A 10,074-nucleotide genomic window follows, 5' to 3' on the forward strand; every position below is an offset into this window, starting at 1 on the left:
ATTCAACTTAATCCTTTAATTAACACAAGTTAATGTCACTTTCCCCCACTCCTCTGTTGGGGAAATCCAACACTCCAGCTACTTAAAAATTTAACAACAACAAAACACTTACAAACAATCAAAAATACAGTTTTTGACTGGAAATGTGATAGGCTTCCCAATTTGAGTGATTGGCATGGGAGAGTGTGGAACTTGGTATAATTGGAGAAACTGTCTCAGAAAGTTAGGTATTCAAGAGATTAGTCAGACACTGACATATTTGAACATACAAGGTCAGTATTCATTAACTTTATTGATTGAGAAGGTGAAAGTTATGGACTTTGGTCTACTCATGGTGACACAGGGACAGGTTTACTCAGCTCTATAAGATCTGGACAGTAAGACTCCTTATCTTCATCTGCGTCCCCTCCCTCAACATTTTTTCTTTCTGGAAATGGATTCTTATTCTCTCGGCACATCTGGCAGCAATGAGTTTTATGTGTTTATATGTTATGCATTTGTTTGTTTGTTTAACCAGTTGTATATTTTTCCTTTTATTGATGTGGATAAACCTGTACCATCATATATTAATAAAATTATATTCTTATGTAAAATAAAAATAAAAAATACAGTTTTTGTATGTGGTCGTTTTGGCCTTAAGGTATATATATCCTTCCAGAATGCACCAGTGAGAATGCCAGCAGGCATTCACTGAAACAATAAATATTCCACCGGCCTTGTAGTGGATGCACGGATTACCAGTTTGTTTCTGGGGACAATTCAAGGTGTTGGTGATGACCAATAAAGCCCAAAATGGCTTAAGTCCAGGGTACTTTAATGTCCAGGGTACCTCCTTCCATACCAGCCTGCTCATGCCCTAAGATCTGATGGAGTCCTTCTCTGTTTCCCAAGTATGGTGGAGGCATGCTTTGATGGGGACAAGAGAAAGGACCTTCTCTGTGGTTGCACCTAAATTGTGGAATTCTCTGCCCTGGAAGGCTTGGCTGGCACCTTCTTTTATAGTGCTTTCGAGTGTTCAAGGAGGCAGTTGGTTTACTGGACAGGTAAGTTTTATCTGATGTCTTTGTTTTCATTACGTTGTCTGTTTTTATTCCTGATGTTGTTCTTTTGGAAACTTACTGTATTTTATTAGTGGTTTTAACGGTTGTAATGTTAGCTGCCCTGAGTTTTCCTGGTCCACTGTGCACACACGTTACACCAGTGCAGCAAATATATTTACTTACTTATTTCTGGTATCTTTATCCTGCCTTTCTAAATTTTATATTGTTTTAACATTTACAAATGTTAAAACAATAAAAACAAAACATTACAAAAATGTAAGGGCAAAAACCAACAGCAAAGACAGGAAAAAGTAGCAGCAGCACATCCTTAAAAGCAATACTGCCCCGAAAAGCCCACTGAATTATGCATGTATTTATTTGGTTATTTATATAGGAATTTATATTCTGCTTTACCCTTCCCAAATGGAGATGCCCAAAACATCTCGCAAAACAAAGCGTAAAAATGAAGGAAAAATGTATCAAGGGAAACAATTCAAAAAGCTGCAATAAATCATATGCAGTGCAATCCTAGATTTGTCTACTCAGAAGTAAGCCCCACTGAGTTCGATGGGACTTAGGGCTCCTCCACACAGAGGCTTTTCACCCTGCAATTTTACTGGGCTTTTGCTTCTGGATTCTTTGCGTGATTAAGATTGGCCCTTTACATGTGCTTCCCTTTCCCCCTTTATCTGCGAGTTCTGTATGTTTCATGATACAGCCACTAGATGGTGCTGTGGTACAGCCCCTATTGTGTGACTTCCTCTTTTCACAGAGTAATTCAGCACACTGTATTTTAATGGCTCATTATCTCTGATCTTTAAAAAAATAGGATAAATTTCAGAAGACACAGGAGAAGCCCTTCGAGGATAATGATGTCATGTAAAGGACTTGCAAACTTCTGTGAGTAAACCAACCTCAATTACAAGACAAAAGCCCCATGGGGAGAAGCCCTTACTCCCAGGTAAGTGAGTACAGGACTGCAACCTCAAACTAACAGACCTAAAGAGTCAGGACTGAATAAGATAAAACCATTTTTTGTTGGTCATCTGAAAGTGAGCAGCGATGGAGCTAGCTATATCACTCAAAGGTGCTGTTCCAAATTCTGGGCATCCCAAGCAAACAGGCCCATGTTCCGGTGTCCAACCCTCACACATCTAACAGTGTGTGTGGGTGTGTAGGTGGGGGCATCAGATAAGATATCTGCAGTGGATTGGAGTTCCCAGGCAGACTCAAATGGGGGCAAGACAAAACTGCCTAACATCTGTGGTATAGGGATAGTAATTCTGGACCTACCCTATAGGGCTGTTGTAAGGACAGAGATAATATATGCAAAAAGTTATGTAAAGAACACTCTAAGGTGCCCATCCTTTGGGATATATTAGTTTGAAATCTTTTAACAAAGAATCCCATAAAATGAAATAACTATTGACTGACTTTATTCTTTTTGGACTTTTCCTGTTCTTCTTAGTAAGAAAACAGTGAACTATTGCAATCTTGTTTCATTGTATTAAAACGTGAAATCAAATTCCAATAAAATGAAGTGCTGTGGGTGGGATCCAGACTTAGTCCTGCTTAAAGTAGACCCACTGAAATCAACAGGATGTAAGTGCATTCTGACTCCTTTAAGTCCCATTGATTTCAATAGGTCTTCTCTGAGCATAACTAAGTTCAGATCTAACCCTATATAACGAAGTATTATCATTATTACACAATGTTACTTGGAAATATGTTCAGTCACTCTTTCTAGATTAGAAGCTGCTGCTTCAGCAAATCTGTGGAATCGTACGATCGTGAACTCAGAATTAGTGTTTTTTTAATTTTTTTTTGTACAGCTGCTATTGTCTTGCAGAGACAATCTTATAATTCTATACCCTACTTTGCTGATAGTGCAGCTTCTAGATTTGGCTCCTGAGTGATGTTAGTAGTAGAGACGGCAGGATGATTTGGCTCAGTGGTAATGATAAATAAATACTACTAGTGACGACAACAACGATGATAATATTAATATTATCCTAATGGCTGTTCCTGGATAGGGCAAGTCTAGCCAATGATCCATGTATTGGTAACCTCAAGAGTGAATTACTGCTGCGTGCTCTTTGTGGGGCTGTCCTTGAGACTGGTCTGGAAACTGCACCTAGTGCAGAATGTGGCAGTTCAGTTGGTTTATTTATTACATTTCTATACCACCCAATAGCTGAAGCTCTCTGAGTGGTTCACAACAATTAAAACCATAATACACAACGTGATGCAATATACAAGTTTAACACTATGGTATAAAATAAAACTAAAAGCCAAAATAAAACCTAGCAGCAATGCAAAGATCTAAAATACGGTATAAAACAACAGAAACTGAACTACTAAAATGCCTGGGAAAATAAGGTCTTCACCTGATGCTGGGAAGAGTACAATGCAGGTGCTGGGCGAGTCTCTCTGGGAGCTCATTCCACACCTGGGGTGCCACAACAGAAAAGGCCCTCTTCTTGGTAGCCACCCACCTCACCCCCTTTGGTGAGAAGGACCACTGAGGTCGCCACTTGCCGTGAGCATGTTACGCCTTTGCTCAGAGAACCACACGGGATGCCAAGACATTATCGGGCCACGTTCAAGGTGATGTTATTGACATACAAGGACCTGAACAACTTGGGACTGGGATAACTGAAGAAGCACCTTCTTCTGTATCAACCTGCCCATTCACAGAGATCCTAAGATCAGGGCCTCCTGGAACAGGTACATCTGACAGCAACAGATAGAGGGAAGGCCTTTTCTGTTGACGCTCCCCTGCCTTTGGAATTCTCTTCCCACTGCAGTGTGACAGGTGTCATCCTTGACTGAAAACTTATCCGTATCCCCAGACATTTGCTGATTTTAATATCTAGCTTGGTAGACTACCTTGTTTACTACTACTACCACTACTATTATTATTACTATTATTACTATTACTATTATTATTTACATTTCTATACTGCCCCATAGCCAAAGCTCTCTGGGCAGTTTACAAAAGTTAAAACATTAAAATACAATGTACAAAGTTTAAAAGCCATTTACATAAAAGCACAACTTCTCGCTGTTTTATCTTTGTATTTTATTTTAATTATTGTTTTAATGAGTTTTGTAGACCACCCTGGGATTTGATAATGAAGGGTGCTATATAAATCTTATAATAATAATAATAACAACAACAACAACAACAACAACAACAATAAAAAATAGCAGCAGCTCAACTCCCTCACAGAAAGGAATACCTTTGCAGCTTTAAACATAATTCTTGACATGCTGATGAATTTCCTAGGCACGGGCTCCCTCAGGTGGACATAGCTCAAAATGCTGCCATGAGGCCCCTGCCTATCTGAGAATGTATGAGACGCCTGAATCAAAACGGCTGGTGCTCAGAAAGTGATGCTCATCAGCAAGTTTCATCACATGTTCAGGCTTCCACAGGAGGTTTATCTTCAGAAGCATATTTCGAAGGCTAGTCCCCTCCTCCCCATCTTTTCAGAAGTGCGTGTTGGAGCTTATATCCATTCCATTAGCGTCTTCAGGGATCACTGGACTATTAGTCATGATGGCTAAATATTACTGCCAGGATCAAAGGCAACATGCCACTGGATACCAGCTGCTGAGCTTTCCACAAGCATAGTGCAATGTGTTCCCTTCTGGAGAGTCTGGAAGCTTGAACTGGTGCAAAATGCGGCACCTAGGCACAGTATTGGGATCATATTACACCTGTTATGTAAGGCCTGTACTGGTTGCTAATCACTTTCCGGTGTTGGTTTTAACCTTTAAAGCCCTAAATGGTTTAAGACCTGGCTACCAAAGAATATCCTGTCTTGCTATGAACCTTTTAAAATATGTAGTTTTAATATTTTAATTTGTTATTGCTTTTAATGTTCTTGTTTTTATGGTTTTAAGGTTTTATTATTTTAAATGGTTGTACACCACCTTGACAGCTTTTTAGCAGAAAAGGCAATATATAAATGTTAATAATAATTAACAGAGAGAGCAATCTTATGGTCTCTGGGAGAGCATTCCAGGGACCATAGGATGGCTCGTAAAACCCCTCCGAGGTCGGAGACAGTGCTCCGACCTCAGAAGGGGGAGTCAGAGATCCATCCCCAGACCCCACTCCCTTGCAGCTGGTGCAGAAAGAACCGGAGAAAGAATCCCCTCTCCAAGGCTGAAAAACCAACTTCAGAGCCTCCGGAAAAGGGGAGTTCCAGTGGGCAGGGAGGGGAGGAGACCAGAGAGGCTAGGACACAAGCTACCAGCCTGCCCCAAAGCGCCCTCACTAGGCAGGATGAAAAGCCCATCTAGTGAGAATACAGGAGACTGAGTGCAGGGAGGAGAAGATCGCCTCTGCAGTTCCTCCCACCCTGCTGGCTTCAGCCTGGCACAGCATAGGAAACTCGGAAGCCTCCGAGTTCAGCGGCTTCTGAGTGGCGAGGGCACAATTGATAGGACTGTGCCCTAAATAAATCTGGATGGCCATCAAGAGGAGACAGGGTGCCGGGAGAGATCAAGTCCCCCCCACCCCTGAATTGAAATTAAGGGGTGGGATGTTTGAATGTTCAGGGCTGAGGGGTGGTGCCCCTCACACTGGTAATAACCACCACCACCACCACCACCACCACCATTTATTAGGCAACCAAGTACAGGTTATAGCCAAGAGACCAACAGCAGACAGCCATCAATACAGTACAAGGTATTAACAATAAAAATTCTATCACCGGGCTAAAATTCAACATACAGTATACAAATACTCAGTGCCTTAGAAGGATATGTGATTGCAGAGACCCCTTTTCTTAAGAAAAACAGTGACCCTCACACTGGTCGAACACCGTCAGTCCATATGGCACCATGTGGAGGGAAATAACCTGAACTCACTCTTTAACCCCCTCCGCCACTGCCAATCACCTGTGCTGTTTATCTACCTGTTTCCAGAGGGTGGCCGTCATAGTCTATTGCAGAAAAAGCAACAGAGTCTTGTGGCAGATTAAAGACTAACCAATGTATCCAGACATGACACATATAGAATGATACCCACCCCCCTGTTATCCCAATTTAAGCCTAGCCCTGTTCAGACATTCAAAAGAAGGGTTAGCAGGAACATGTGAGGGGAGGGAGCGCTCCAGCTGTGCCCCTCCTATTTGCCATGTTTGTTGCTCTGCCCTTGTGGAAGATGACTGTCTGAAGAGGGGCGCCTTCTGAATTCACAGAAGCCAGGGTGTGGATTTTTCAGCATTCTGACTGGTGCAGAGAGCCCCATGGACACAGGAGGCTCCCCTCTTAAGACAGTCCCCCTCCACGAGTACAGAGTGGCAAACGGAGTGGAGGAGAGGGGTGCAGCTGGTTGCTTGCTCCAATGTTAGTGCATGGTGAATGCATGCTGGGTTTCAGTCAGAACCAGTCAGAACTCGAAAGGACTGGTTCTGAGTGAGACCCACAGTGGATTCACTGCCCCACTGACCAGCTGCCAGCTGGAGCATTCCTCCTCACACATGGCTGCTTTTTTGAATGCCCGAACAAGGCTCCTCTGGCAACAGAATTAAACCTGTCGATGGATTCCAGCTCAGCACTCTCTTCCTCTAATCTCCCTTTGACGTCCCTTTGCTCTACATTGGCCAGCGTAAGGTCAGCAACAAAGTGACCTGGAAGTAGGGATGTCGGAGAATTTCTCCACGAATCTCTGGGAGGCCGAATGCCAATGCATTCAGCCCCCTGAAATTGGTGGGGAAATTCTCCGACACCCCCCCGCCCCCCCGGATGGGACTTACCTCGTGCGAATGTCCCTCGTGGTGGTAGGTCCCGGTGGCGGTTCGGTGGTGGTTCGGCAGCGGTTTGGTGGCGGTTCGGTGGCAGTGGCAGCGGCGGCCGGTCTTCCAACCAGCTGCCGCCACCGCCATTTCCAAGTAAAGTAAAAAAACAAAACAAAAACGTGATAGGCTACGTAAAGATTTACATAGCCTATCACGGCTATATTTTCAAAGTCAGCCGTGATAGGCTACGTAAATCTTTACGTAGCCTATCACGGCTAACTTTGAAAAAAAAAATTTGCGTTGCCCTTATTTTCGCTGTAGTCTACGTAAATCTTTACGTAGACTACCCGTGCCCAAATAAGGAACGCAAATGACGGCGTCCATGGGCGCTGCCATTTGCGTACGTGCTTTTTTTTTTTTTTCAAAGTCAGCCGTGATAGGCTACGTAAATCTTTACGTAGCCTATCATGGCTGACTTTGAAAAAAAAAAAAGCACGTACGCAAATGGCGGCGCCCATGGACGCCGTCATTTGCGTTCCTTATTTGGGCACGGGTAGTCTACGTAAAGATTTACGTAGACTACAGCGAAAATAAGGGCAATGCAAATTTTTTTTTTCAAAGTTAGCCGTGATAGGCTACGTAAAGATTTACGTAGCCTATCACGGCTGACTTTGAAAATCTAGCCGTGATAGGCTACGTAAACCTTAACGTAGCCTATCACTTTTTTTTTTACTTTACTTTTTTCTTTCACGGCCAGAGAGGCGGGGTGCTCCCCCCTGGCCAGAATTTCGGCGTGGAGGGACGGGGCACCTCCCCACCCGCCAAGGATTTCGGGGGGAGAAACAGAGCGCCTCCCCCCCTGAAAACAGCTGCGGGACCAGGTAAGGGACTTTCGTCCATCCCTACCTGGAAGGCCAAAGTGCTCTGCCTAGTGCTGTGCTGAAAATTTCTCCCACAGTTTTGTTGACCATTCTCATTCCATTTGATAGAAGAGAAACTGCTTTCGAAAAGAAATTCTATGGTGAAGAATTTTGGAGAAATTCTCATGGGCTGGGTTTGGGGTTCTTGGGCTTACCTTACTTAGGAGGTAGCCGAGGAGTGCGTACAAGTGTCCTGTCTTTCACTGTACAATCATCTCTCTGGCAGCCTGTGGCCTCCTCAGCTTCCTACACTTCAATTAAAGCCCAGTTTATGGCCCCATGAGGTAATTCCTCCCATGGGGCTTTTTCAGATCAGAATGTGCAGGCAGCCTGGGAGGCTAGCTGTGATCAGGTAAGCTCAAAAACACCACAAAAGTCATTATCACACATCCTGAAGGAGGCAGAACAATGGAAGCCTCTTTCATGGGGGGTGGGGGAGAAAATTTTCAGGAAACTGGAGGACAGATTTTGGCAGAGCACTAACTCTACCTCATCCCTGGAGCTGGACACACTGCCCCCACCCACATTGCGGTGGATGCAAACTGGGGGCCAGCCTGCCAAGAGAGTTGATGCTGTTGTAGTACAAAGACTCCCCAAACCCTTACCCCAAAAGAAAGAAGCTGTGCTACAAGCCCTGCCAATAGGGAGCCCTACGCTACCTGGGAGAAACAGTTGAGAATTTCTCCTCCTCCTGGAGAAATTTGGTGAAATTGTCTCTCAGATTTCTCTGCCCACAAGTAAGGTGGAGAATTTCAAGAGGCCATCTGCGCAAAGCATGAGTTCTGCCACTGTTTTTTGAATATTGCCATTTCTGATGTCAGATTTGTGTCCATTTATTCTTTTGTGCAGAGACTGGTCTGTTTGCTCTATGCAGAATGCAGAAAGACATCGCTGAAAGAAGATGGCATATATCAGAGAGCTTCGGCTATTGGGCGGTATTGAAATGAAATTAATTAAAAAAATAAATATTAGATCCTGTATTTGGGTTACGAAAGTCGATATGAAGACAGAGCTGGCATCTGGGTTTGTTGCATATATACCTGACACACTGGATAACGCATCATGTCTTGGATGAAGTTGGCTGAGGACCATGGAAGCTTATGCCAGAATCAATGTGTTCATTTTTAAGGTGCCACAAGACTCTTTATTGCAACAGACTAACACAGCTAGCCCTCTGGCAATAGACACAACTTAAAGTTAATAGTACTCACATCCTTCTCGCTATCATGTTATAATTTTGCACAATTCTGTTAACTGTTAATTCACACAATTAATTGCTAATTGTTAATTTGCACAATTAATTGCTAATTGTTAATTCACACAATTAATTGCTAATTGTTTGTTTGCACAATTCTTGAATGCATTTAGTAGTTTATCAGAGAGCTTCAGCTATTGGGTGATATAGAAATATAATAAATAATAAAAAAAATCACATGTCTGGAAGTTCTGGTCCTTCAGTTTTATATATATTCATTCACACAATAGTCAGGGATAAGGCAACTTTTCTTAGAACAGACAGTTTTGTTCAGTGATGAAAAAGAACACTCAGCTGTAGCTGCTGTGATTGGAAGTTTGGGTCTCTTTAGTTTAGAAAAAAGGTGAGTAAGTGGGGGACATATGATAGAGGTGTATAAAATTATGCATGGAGGAGAAAAATTGGACATGGGGGAAGTTTTCCCTCCCTTTTTCATAATACTAGGACCCAAAGGGGTCATCCAAAGTGGCTGATTGGTGAGAGATTCAGGACAGATAAAAGGAAGGTGTTCATCACACTGCACATAGCTAAACTATGGGATTTGCTAGCAGAAGATGTAATGATGGCTTTAAAACGGGATTAGACAAATTCATTGAGGAGAAGGCTAGCAATGGGTACTAATCACAATGGCCATATAGTACCTTCAGTATCAAAAGCAGTATGCCACAGAATCAGGGATGGGGGAGAAATTAATTAAGTTCACATTTTAGTTCACATTTTAATGTCAACTGACTTAATTTTGCACTTTCAAACCACAACATGAACCAAAACTCTGTTATCTTTCAAAATTTGCACTTCTCCGAATTTTGAAATGGAGTTCTCCGATCAAAAGATGCATACATAGATGTGTATATTAGAGAAAATAATATTTAAAATAGGAAGTGCGCTTGCAAAAAATGTGTGTATTAGGCAAAAATGCATACAAAAATACCCATATTAGGAGAAATGTGCATAGAAATGCTTATGAGTTTTCATGCAAACCTTAACAAAGAAAATTCTCAGAGTTTGGGATGAACCAAAATTGGGAGAAATTTGTCTCACATTTTGAGATGAACTGAATTTAAGGTTGGAAAAATGAGAAATGGGGAGAAACTGAAATTGACAGA

General features: G+C 42.5%; 1 long non-coding RNA gene across 1 annotated transcript; it reads left to right on the top strand.

Moving 5' to 3' along the window:
• The first annotated feature begins 225 nt into the window (after positions 1-225).
• Positions 226-9,761, top strand: LOC146338816 (uncharacterized). The gene is made up of 3 exons (XR_014784651.1): positions 226-272; positions 1,870-2,001; positions 8,563-9,761. It is a non-coding gene; the product is annotated as an uncharacterized LOC146338816 (long non-coding RNA).
• Positions 9,762-10,074: the final 313 nt, after the last annotated feature.

Source organism: Heloderma suspectum, chromosome 8 (assembly GCF_057233095.1).
Source record: "Heloderma suspectum isolate Gila_16-S chromosome 8, 16-S_ref, whole genome shotgun sequence".
NCBI lineage: Eukaryota > Metazoa > Chordata > Lepidosauria > Squamata > Helodermatidae > Heloderma > Heloderma suspectum.